Source organism: Telmatherina bonti, assembly GCF_933228915.1.
Source record: "Telmatherina bonti genome assembly, chromosome: 19".
NCBI lineage: Eukaryota > Metazoa > Chordata > Actinopteri > Atheriniformes > Telmatherinidae > Telmatherina > Telmatherina bonti.
Window position 1 is genome coordinate 13897687 of NC_136617.1, and position 12449 is coordinate 13910135.

At 38.8% G+C, this 12449-nt stretch overlaps 1 protein-coding gene across 1 annotated transcript in view; it reads right to left on the bottom strand.

Moving 5' to 3' along the window:
* Positions 1-10477, bottom strand: part of cdc42se1 (CDC42 small effector 1) — a 26435-nt gene extending 15958 nt beyond the window's left edge. Inside the window, exon 1 of the mRNA XM_079258886.1 lies at positions 10444-10477. The gene's annotated coding sequence lies outside the window, so the exon portion shown is untranslated. The remainder of the gene's footprint in view (positions 1-10443) is intronic.
* Between the last annotated feature and the right edge of the window lie 1972 nt (positions 10478-12449).

The window sequence follows — 12449 nt, forward strand, 5'->3', positions numbered from 1 at the left end:
CTTTAGCTGATCAGACACAAAACTCCAGTTCAATTTCTGGGGTTTTCAGACACACCTGCACACATACTCACACACACACGTGCACACACACACACACACACACACACACACACACACACACACACACCCTTTGACCTCTCAGGTGAGATATTATGCAGACTAATGACTGATTACAGCAATAAAAACAGAGAATGAAGTCTGGCTTGTGAACATGAATAGCTCCTCTGTTTCTTATTTTGCCCAGTTTGCCAGTTTTCCTGCCCTAATGGAGATTTATTGTTATATTTATTTTGCCCTATATTGAACTCTACTCTGCAGTCACTGCTTCAGTCTTATTTAACTTCTTTTAAATTTAATAATAAATACCTTTGACATGTAAGTATCACCAAACCACTGGTCATTTTTTCTGATCAAAGAAAGATTTGAAAGTAGAACATTGCTTGAAAAATGATGGTTAAAAAAAGAAAAAGTGTAATCCACATTTTCTCAGCAGACAAAATGGCCAAAAAAAAACCACAGGCACATCTAATTTTGTTTTCATCCCCTTGTTGACATTTTCTGGTTTGCGTGAGTCAGGTTCCTTGATGAATTGTAAATAAGCATTGAAGTGCACTTGGGAACACAATAATGAGACCTTTATTACTCCCAGAACAACACTGGGAAATTTCCACCTGCAGGCATCACACACCAAGGCTGGAAATTGGTATCATTGAATAGGTTTCTTGTGAAATGGACAAAAATGACGCATGTGCGTGAATGCATTGCAGCTGACAATCAAATCTGTACCTGAAGGTATTAAATTTGAGCCTTTGTGCAAGAACAAGTTTAATATGAGGTCATAATAGTGCTTAAAATGCCTCATGGAGGTCTGTCATTTCTTGAACGTTTGTCCAATTAAGGAGGGCGAGGGAGCTGGAGTCTATCCCAGCAATTTATTGGGAAAGAGGCAGGTACATCACATCCATCACAGGGCCACAAACAACCATTCACACTCACTTATATGGACATTTTAGAGTAGAAAATTACCAAACAAATGGGGAGAACATGCAAACTCCACACAGAAAGGTTTGCTGTTTGAACCTTCGTGCAGCTGAAGCTCGAACCAGCAACCTTCCTGCTGTGAGGCCACAGTGCTAAACCACCACGCCACCATGCAGCTGCCTCATGGAGGCATTTCCAGATATTTTTCTGTCTAATTTTCTTCATCTCTAAGTCTGCAGACTGTTAAATAAAGAAGTCTGAATCCCGCTGCAGCCCTGACTGGGTGGCAGGAGGCATTCTGTGTCTGCTGAATGGTTAAACTGTGTTTCTATTCTGAGGGAAATGTCTGGAGTCCCTCCAACACATTTCAGCGGATGATAAGGAAAGAATGTGGAGGCCAGAAACATGTAGCTTCATGCTTCACATCCATACAGATCAGCAGAAAGGAATTCAGCCTGAGGCTGTGACATCCAGATGCTTCACCTGATGGTGGACTTCCTGTTTGCGAATCAAACAATTCACAGTTTATTAAATGAACTGAGCATGAACTGAAAACTTCAGTTTGAAGCTCAAACACCCAGAAAACAGGGATTTCCCTCCGCTCCCAACATCTAGTTTCAATTTCACATTTGGTTCTGCAGCTGTAGTTCCAGTTCTTGTTACAATGTTCACGCCGAGACAAAAACACAAACGGGCTTTTAATGAGCACCGCATTTATTTTTCTGTTTGGTAAAAAAAAAAACAACAGCTTACATTTAAACTGGAACCTGTGTTTTTCTGAACAAGCTATCACATGGAAAAATAAATAAATAAATAAATAAAAATCCAAACATCTGTGTTTAATCTTCAAATTCTCTAAAACATTCATCCTGACAGAGTTGAGATCTTTGGAAACTCTGAGATCAGCACAAGAACAGAAAGTGTCTTTGTTTGGTGGTCTCATTTTAGTTTGAAACGCTGCGTGTCGTCCCAGTTCTTCTGCATGTATCATTGAACAGCTTTATCATTAGGCTGCAGTGAGCAAACACAATCTTTGCGGGATATTATCAGAGATTTATGCCTGTCCCAATCAAACTCCACAAGCGTGAACTTAATCAGAGCTGACAGAAGGTTGGGATGGAAGAGGATATTAATGATCAGGTTTTCCATAAATGCATAAAACTTTGCGTGCAAATCAAAGCAGAAACATAACGAGGCATTTTTAAATCACATTTTTAAAGCCAAGCATTTGGCCTCTGCTGTGTAATTAGTTTTCATTGTTCCTCCCACCGCAGTTCGCCATTACTGCAGAGCTGTAAACAACTTCCGAAGCTCATAACGTGATCAGTGAGGAGGAGAAGAAGAAAAAGGAAAAGACAAAGAAGGAGAAGAGGGATGTTCAGATGAAGAAGGCAGAAAAAGGACAAAAATCCTTACGAGGTGCCAGATTTCAGAGCGACGCAAACATATAGCGGGTGTTAGAATGCCTGCAGGAGACGAATGAAGAAATGAATGCGCATCAGTGCCAACATGCAAACTTAATTTAAACCTCCTGACCTGCAGACTGAATGTTTTTGTGTGTTTGCTCGCAAGATGTTTGTCCCATGAGGTCATTATATCTGCCCTGCAACACCTCTCCTTGTTGACTGCAGGTGGTACAGTCTGAGGATATCAGGAGGTGAAGGTGAGCAGAGTCACAATTTGTGGATTAAAATAAAGATCTGAAGGGGTTAAGAACTAAAAATACTTTATTATGTTGTCTGATAAGAGAATTTGCTGCTTTAATTTCACTTGTGGGACTTTTTTCATAATGCATGTTAACACTGTAAGCACCAAAGTAGCAAAACTGCAACAAGCACCCAACCATGTCTCCGGATAAGGAGCTTAAACATGTTGCTACTTTCCACAGCTAGATGGCAGATGTGTGAATTGGTCGTCATCGGTCAGTCGTGGTTGCCGGGAATCGTTTGCCATCAGCTACCAGCCTGAGATGCCACATTATGCCAGATTAAGATGACTAAACTTTCACTCTGGTTCACATTCAACATCTTTTCACATTTGCAGTATGGCTTAAAAACTTTAGAAACGCCGACGCATAAATGGTTAAGGTGCTGCTGCATCACGCCCTGCAACATCAAACATATCCTGCCAGACGAAAAGACATCATCACCATCCTGTCTGTGTCATCATCGTCGTCACCACCGACCACCTGATCCGAAACCAGCTGAGCGTTCATCAGCCTGAGGGCAGAATTGGCTGAAACTCCCTGAAACAACAACAGCGGCCTGTCTGTGAGGGCAGACAGCCTGCAGGTCACATGATCACACTTCACGCAGCTGAGAGGAAGGCAGAAAAAAACCTTTATTTACTCACGTCTGCTGAGCAGTCTGACCTCTGACAGTCTTACAACGATCCAGCAGCGCCACTGAACTTAATGATGAACTTAAATGAAGTCGGCATTTGACCTGCAGTTGACTTGTGTAGACTGAGTTGTGATGGTTCTTCTTTTTATTGTATTTTATATGCGCTAAATGGCAATAAATGACCAATAACTGCAAAGTTGGTAAATCAAGAAAGTCTCATTTCCTGTATCAGCACATGAGCATTTAGTTACAATTTTGTGATCTAATCAATAAAGATATGATCTGATTGATCTTAAGAGGCAGTTTCCATTAACTTTCTATTTGACACTTGCTCATGTCTTCAGTCCAAAACACACTGGTTTGTTGTTTTTCCATGTTGTTGCAGTAAAACACTCAAAGCAAAAAGGTAAGGATTCAAAAAAAGCAATCAATATGTTGATGACGCACAACTATATTTAAGTAACTCGTCTAATAAAAACAACTCGTAGGAAAACTGAATTCTTAAGTAACAGACAGGCTGAATTGTTGTTCTCTGGTTTCTGGTTAACTTCCTCTTTTCTAAACTCAGACGCTTACTTCCTGCTGCTGCTTATCTTGGAGCGTCAGCAGCTTGTGATAAGAAAAAAACACAAGGGCTTCGCCGTTTACAGAGTGGGTCCGGGGCCTGAACTGAGGAGGAAGGTTAAAGACTTTTACAGGTTGCATGTTTTTGGTCTCATTAAATTTTTCTTTTAAGAGGAATAAAATAAAATATTCCTCTGACATATTTAGGGATTATCTCTAATTTAATTTGAATTAGGAAGAAATTGAACATGTGCAGCAATTAGGCGAGCACAACCGTGTGTCAGCTTTCTCCCTGCTGATTTTTCTCTCTATGAGGATCCTCTGGAGAGCCCAGCATGTCCTGATAGATCCCTCCCACCCTGGTCGCCATCTTTTTACAGTGATGCCTTCAGGTAGACGCTTCTGGACTATAAAAGCAGAAACAAACAGACTGAAAAACAGTTTTTATCCCAGAGCTGTCGCATCCCTGAACTCTGTTTCCATAACGCAATAAATCTTATCTATAGTTTTAATTGTTTGTCTCTTTTTTTAAAATATTTTATTCTATTTTACCATTATCTTATCTTATTAGTAGGGCTTGTTTTTAGTGTTCTATTGCGTCTTATTCATTTATTTTATCATGAGAGCTGCTGCATCAATTTTGTTACACGTGTGCAACGACAATAAAGTTTATTCTGTTCTCTTCTACGGTCATTCTGCAGATGCTTTTATCCAAAGTGACTTACATACGAGAGTGAGAACAACACAAGCATGAAATCAAATAGTATTCAGTTTATTCTGATTCTTTTGCTTGTTTATAGGAAACCAACACTCACACAAAGTGAAACTTCTGGTTTCTCTCAGAGTTTATGATGTCTGTACTTGTGCAGATATCTAAGTGGTGAATTTACACGGGCAGTCTCATGTTCTAACACATCACAGAGTTTCAGGTCTGCAGCTGACATCCCCTGAACTCCCTGAACTTTCAGTGAAGATGATGACACCAGTTTGAAATGGGTTTTGCTTTGTGGCACGGTATTTACTAAATATATATATATTTAGGCAGGCATTAGAAGATGTAATCCATGGTCTGTTAAGAATGTGCACGGTCACATTGACAACACCGAGATAGGCTGCAGCATTCAAACCATGACTGCTGGGTATCACAACATGCTATATGTCAATAAAATGTTGACATGGGAGAGTTTTCCTCATGGATTTTTGCTTTTCATTCAGATCTATAATCTGCAGCCTCAGCAGAAAGCGTGATTTACCCAACCAGGCTGCCTTTTTCCAGTCAGCATAAGCAAAGCAACCTGTCATGTTCTTCTGTTATTATCGCATCAGCCGCCTCAAAGTTAGACGTGTTGTGAGCTGCCTTCCTGATGGCTCCACAGAGGTTATCTGAGTTTGCCTGGTTTCTTTTTTTTTCTTTCTTCTTCTTCTTTTCCATTCGCTCCAACCAGTTTGACCTCTGATCTCTCCCATCAATCGGGTGTTCCTTCACTTCGTGTTTTTGTTTTACAGCAAACTAAACCTCCAAAGACTGTCCAGAAAAATCCTTCAGCACTTCAGAAATGACTAAACCAGCTCGTGTGGGTGTTTGTGATAAAGCAGTCAGCAAGATGTTCTGTTAATATGGTCACTGAATATTCTGGTGTACGGATGCTCCCAAAAACATTCATGTTGTACAATTTTCTTCAACCATTTACAGAGATATTTACAGTGTCGTTTGTACAACTGTTAAATATTTGACAAGATCTTTCTTTCAGTTCAAGTTCATTTATTTTATAATCTCATCTACACACTTCTGTTTTTATAATCAGAGCCGAATGATCTTAAAGAAACTAACAACACAACAGCACATTTCCTGGCATCACAGATAGTGGATTACAAATCAAAATGCCAATAAAAACCGCAAATCAAATATACCAATATCAAAACAATCCTCTCAGGGGTTTTTTTTTTTTATTATCTTTTTTTTTTTTTATCTCTTTCTTTCTTTTTTTATGTTTGTCAGTGTGTGTGTGTGTGTGTGTGCATGTGCTTGCTTGTTTTGATTATATGTGTTATTGTTGTACTTGTTTTAATATCAGATTTTTCATACCCCTGATACTTATGTTTCATTTTGTCATGTAGGTAATGTCAAATTGGGCATGATTATAATGTATGATATAACTATGTATACAGTAAAAAAAAAAAAAAAAAAAAGTTAACATGCAGGCAAAAAAAAAAAAAAGTCAATAAAAACCTAATTAAACTTGTCAATGGCACAAAGCTCAATTCAATTTTGTCTAAGCCATTTTTTTTTTCTGAGGCAGAATTAATGTTTTAACTCATTGCTGGTTTTCTTCAAACCAACATGAATCAAAATGATACAAAAAGAGAACTTAACCTGTCACTGAATGACAAGTTATGAATAGGCTTGATGGTATAAGCAGAACTAGTGAAGTTAAATTCCCTTTGTTTCTCAGTCAACATATGTTCATAATGGTTTACATAAAAGCTTCTCTAAAAGCTTAACAATGCCAATAAATTTAGTACTGAAGTACTATTTGTCTGCATACGTTCATACATATCTGTTAAAAAGAAGCTAGTCCCCCAAAACCTTTACTGTGCCCTTATTGATCAGCTCCAGCACCCGATCATCCACCGCCCACAACGCAGCAGCTCAGTTAAAATCTGAAAACTAGAAAGAAGCATTTTATCTGGACATAGCACATACATGTGCACCAAAGTGAAGGATTTGTTGTTAAGATTTTCACTTCTTGAAAAGGACAGACTAATGCACAATGTAGAATACCTACAAATCTGTGGTAATGTTACTGTTGGGCCTGATATGTCTGTACCAATGATGCATAATGGAGGATAAGTCCTATAAAATCACCTCAACATTGAATGTGTTGCCGTGACGACTTTAAAGTCAGATTCTTGCTCCTTTTTATCTTAACTCTGCTCGTCATTCCATACATTTACACACACTCAGTTAATTAAATCTTTGGTTATAACTCATTTAGGGTACATAATTGGATGGATGAACTTGTCTCATTATACCTGCATGGGAAAAGCCCAACTCTCATAGGACAGGTGGTGACGTGTCCTCCTAGAGCCTGACTCCCAGCTGCATTGTCAGGTTGTCTGTTCGACTTTTTCGATTTATTAAGTTTTTCAAGAGGAGCTAACACGATTAAACCTGATTTAAATATTTAGTTGTAGTCGAACTAACACAATAACTTGATTTAATCTCACATCATGTAAACATACTGACTGTTCCATTCACTTGAACATGATGCCCCCGCCTCATGCTTACGATTTGGCACCATATCTTGAAAACCAAAAGCCTCACTTCATACTTATCTCTGCTCTTTATGGCTGATCACGCAATCTTTATCTCATCTGATCTTAGAGAAGCTTTGTGTCTTTCCTACAAGCTTAAGTTGAACAGGAACATGTTCAGTTTGTGGAAGACAGTAGCACTGACCTTTACGGAGCTTCCTGGTCATGTCAAAGCTGCGCATTGGTGGTTTCTCTGGCTAATCTTGACCATTCAAACCAGTTTCCTCCCAGCTAAAAATGAGTTACCTTTTGCTTTTACATATAGAATACATCTTTGACTTGTGTAAACGTGTGATCAAGTTTTCCGGCTTTACTCTGAGCTCCTTGGACTCTCCCATTTGACAAACCCTTTTAATGTTAGCCCAGAGACGAAACAATCTGCAGCTAATCTTGGTTACTAACAGGAAGTTGAGACTTTGCCAAGTTAAAACCTTTTATAAAACTTTCACCACCACTAAGTTAACCTTTTCATGTTCACACTAGGAAAAAGGTCAGATAAAAATGTTTCTCTGCGCTTGTTTTAGACAAAAATAATCAGAATAAATGTTTTTAGCAAATCGTTGAGATGTCAGTTAATAATAATATAACAACAGAGAAATGTTTTAAATTTAAAGCAGTATAACTAACACTTAGTTTGGGTTTTACATACCCAAACCAATTGGTAGAGACGGCTCAGGAAGGTTTATTTACACAATTTTTTTAAAGAAATTAATCAAAGTGACTGCAAAGTTACCTCTATCAAATGGTAGACCAAGAATTTAAAGAGTTAATAAACTAACTAAAACAGGACTTCAAAGAAATCCTTCATTGTTATGTTTATGGTGAGTGTATTTACAAGTACAAGGCCCTGCAGATCCATAAAGGTAGAGAAAGAGAAATAGAGCAGGTAGAGAGAGGATTAGCTGCAGCAGAGAGAGAGAGAGAGAGCCCTCTGCTTCACAATGAGCTCTTTTCATTCAGACATTTAAAGGAAAATCTTTCTGACGGGTTAACGGTCGACCCTTATGTATTCACACAACGAACAGCTTTCTCTTCTCGGAAAATAAAAATCACACCTTAAACTGACGAAATTTAGGTTTCCAAGTTCAGCAACGAAGACACCAAACTCAAAAAACTTGTGCCAGTTGACTGCATCAGTAGCATGTATGCAGGAATAGGATGAACCATGTTTCAATTAATTACCAAACCAAATTTAAAAAATAAGAGAAAAGCCAGTTATTCATCCATCCATATGCAAACAGTGACTGAGGTCAGAGTCCAGCTGCAACATGCCTCCTGTCAAGCCAAGCACTGCTCTGAATCACCTCTTATTCCTTCAACTGTCTGTGGGAATAACTCCAAAACTGCACAAGACCTTGGATTCTGGAGCCGACCCTGGACCCTGTAGCTTCTGAAATAATGAAAAGATCTTAAAGCATGTAAAACATTCCCAGTCCCAAAACCCCCATGTGTTAGAACGCATTTGCTGTGATTTAACTGGATTAACGTTTCTAAAGTATGACGTCTTCATTTCTCACAGAGGTGAGGACTGATGACATGTATCTGCTGGTCCCAAGCTGCCGCCCATGATGGCTACACTTGCAAACTGGTGAGTCAGTGTCACCGTGGGAAACAGTAACATGAAAGTAGTCTTAAAATAACAAAAAAAAAAACTTGATCAGATTTAAACAAAATACATAAAGACATCTAAAAACAGATCCCAATGCACACTGAAATGTAACTAAATTATTAAAATAATAAAAACTAACAAATAAAGACAATATAACCCCTCAACTTATTAAATAAAAACAAACAAAATGGACCAACCAGCAAGAAACTATTTACACAGATTCCATTTAACTAGTAAAAAGCAGAGAAATTGCAAACATGCAACTTGTTCTGGAGCTCTGCAAACCTTTACTCCCGAGCAGACCAGTTCACAAGAATCTCACTAAGTGTGTTTCTGTGACACACGCACACACACACACACACACACTTTGAGATGAAGAAAATACTCTGCCACTGTAAACAACATTAACCGTGTTATTGCGAGCCGGGTCGAAGTCACAGCCGGGTGCCTCACTTTCGACAGCTGCTGCCCAACGTCTTCACATGCAAACAGATGAACTTTCCACACATGTCATTGCTCGCGTGCTGCTTTTAAAGCCTCAAAAGTCCAGTATGAAAAAATTCCCAGCTCCCCTTGAACACAACCTAACAGTTGAGTACATCTCTCAAACACTGAGATTTGCAGTATTCCCCCTTCAACTCGCCACAGCCAGCAGCTCTGTCCTCTAAACTCACTCCAGACCTGTAATTTGGCTCCAGATCTGGATTTTCACCCTGCAGATCCAGAAACAAGAACTGACTCCATCACAAGCAGCAAAGCAGCCAGAGAAGAGCTTGTTTTTGGCTTCTCCGGAAGCAATTCCCAGAGTCCATCCTGAACCTGACAGCTACAGCCGAGTGTGTCTCTGCTCTCTATGACCTCTGACCTTTCACCTCAAGGCTGCAGGTCTGCTTTGTTGCTCTGATAATCAAAACTTTTTGTAATGGACTTTTCCCAACAAAGAAACAGCTAAATAACCGAGTCCCACTGCATTGACGTTCTTATCGTGTTTTTGCTAAGCTGAAGCACGTATGCAGATTCCATTAGATAAACTCAGTTATTTAAAAGCAAGAAAACTATTATATTTTACCTTTTATGTAACATGATGTATGTCAAACATTATATAAAGCTTGTGGGGTTTTTTTTTCATTGTACTTTAATTGACAAGTCCAATATACTGCAGCCCAACTCCCCCCGTTTCTTTCCATTATGCTAAACTAGACCAACCAGATCTTAGATTGCACATTTATCAGTGAAACACTGTAACCTGCAACACCGGTTAAAGCCATTCACATGCACTCCTTAAGTCCCTTAACTCCCCTCTGTTCATTTGCGCCTACATGTATGTTCATTTCTGCTGCTTTGTGGTCAAAGTTTATGAACACAGGGACATCTAAAACTATTTAAGAAGACCCCATGTTTTTAGTTAATCATTAGTCAGTAATGTCCTGTCATTGTACATGTCTGAGCTGAGTCCTGAACACTGTAGATCAATCATTTACAGATCAAGCTGCACTTGGAGGAAAGTGATTCAGCTGGTTTACTCCAGCTGACATCTCCCATTTTTAAGCATTTTAATGTTTCTTCTGTTATCCTACATGAGATCCTCCTGCACATAGAGCAGTTTTAATAAGGAAAAGACAGCAAACTCACCAGAGACGTAAGGACAGCAGACTGTGAGGGCGGCTAAAAAACTGTACACTGAGATCATGAACCAGCTGCAGCTCTCTGTCAGTGCCTCTCTCTCTCTCTCTCTCTCTCTCTGAGGTGTGGCTCCAACCAGGAAATCCATCCTTTTTTCTTTCCAAAGACTTTTTTTTTCTCTTTTCCCCACCCTCTTTGTTTGTGTTCGGCTAAATAGCACCTCCTGTCGGTGGAAGAACCACATCACACGGTCAGCTTTACAGGTAGTTTTTAGCATCATGGCACAGAAAGATAATCTACCATAAAGACAAAAGCTCTCTTTGTGTGTCATATGAAAATACGATGTGTTGTTTTTTGCTTTGAAATGTCTTTATAAATACTTTTATACCACCAGATTTAATTCAGTGTTCAGTGGGTTTTTTTTTTTTATATATAATTTTTGTGTGATTTAATTCTGTTTAATCCATCTTTATTTGTAAATTACTAATTCACAATGAAGTCATCTCAAGGCACTTCTATAAAAACCGACCAATTTAATCGTCCTCCATCCAAAAAATAAATAAAGAAATTGAGGAAATAGGTAAGAGCCTTCCCATGGCCAGATTATCCAATGGGCATTATGGGCACAGGCCCAGAGGGCCCAAGCCTACTTTGGGCCAGCGTAGGCCAAACACCAGCAGTTTGGACATGAAACAAAATGTACATAAAAGCCAGATAGTTACACCACCATGTCCAGTGTATTGCTATTGGTACCATTGGCTGAGAGATGTTAGAAATGTCGTTTCACATTGTATCATTCACAATTTTCACAATGTTGTGGTGGGGAAGGGGGCCCCCTGGAACACTCTGGGCCCAGGGGCCTGTGCACTTTTAATCTGGGCCTGAGCCTCCCATTGGATAATTAATTACTGTGTGGATGATTATGTTATTTAATCCTGACTGATGTAGTGAGTATCTTCCCAGACACACCATTTGTCGTGGAAAAGATGTCAATCTCTTTCAAGGGGTCAAACTGCTGGCATCATTCAAAGAAATAATCTAAGAAGGTACTGAACCTAAACTGGGTCAAGGACTGTGCAGTGTGTTGTTAAAAACTGGAAGGATAGTGGGGAGTGAGCCATCATCTTCAAGAAAGATATTAGAAAATTAAGACATCTTAACTTAGGTTAAATAATAAAAAAAAGCAACATGGGGACTCTTTGTTATGTTTAATAATGAAAGTAAAAGCATTTCCACAAACACGATGTGAAGGGAACTTGGGGAGTAGATCTAAACAGATATGTACACTTATGTAAGAAAGCTTTGGTTTGCTGTGAAGCATAAAGATAGGACTGATGGGATGGGTGCATGAGGGTAGGAGAGGTGGGTGAAAAAAAATGCATCATGTCTAGTGCCTACCATGCAAGCCTGTTGGGACACTGCGAGTGATCTCCAGTGATCTGGAGTTATTACACTTTTGCTAAATGACCAGGTTATTCCTTTTTTTTTTCTTCCATGATGGCATATTTTCCAAAATGACAAGGAATCATCCTCAGTCCTTCCGCTCCTGGAGCGACTGATTCCCCAGTTTGAGTCAGGTCGTCTGCTCTCCTGGTATAATGTGGTCAAACTAAGTGCACTGTTCTCAGTGAAGTTTTTTTTGATGATTTTTTCAAAGGATTTTTTATTAAAAGAAAACATTTTTGTGTCTTGGATTCACTTTCATTTTTTACTTTGCTTTTATCTTTAAGACCCAGTCGCCCAAAGTCTGGATAAGGAGTGTTTCTTATTTCTTTTCCAGTCAGTGATCATTTACTTCTAAGGAGGACAACAAACTCATGGTCACAATAATAATACCAATAATAAAAATTTTGCAGTTGATTGATCTCGAAGAAGCAGCTGGTTCCATTCATTTTCAGACATTATATGTACTTCATGTATTTAATTAATTTAAAAGGTGTTTTTATGTAATAATTTTTATATATATATATATATATATATATATATATATATATATATATATATATATATATATA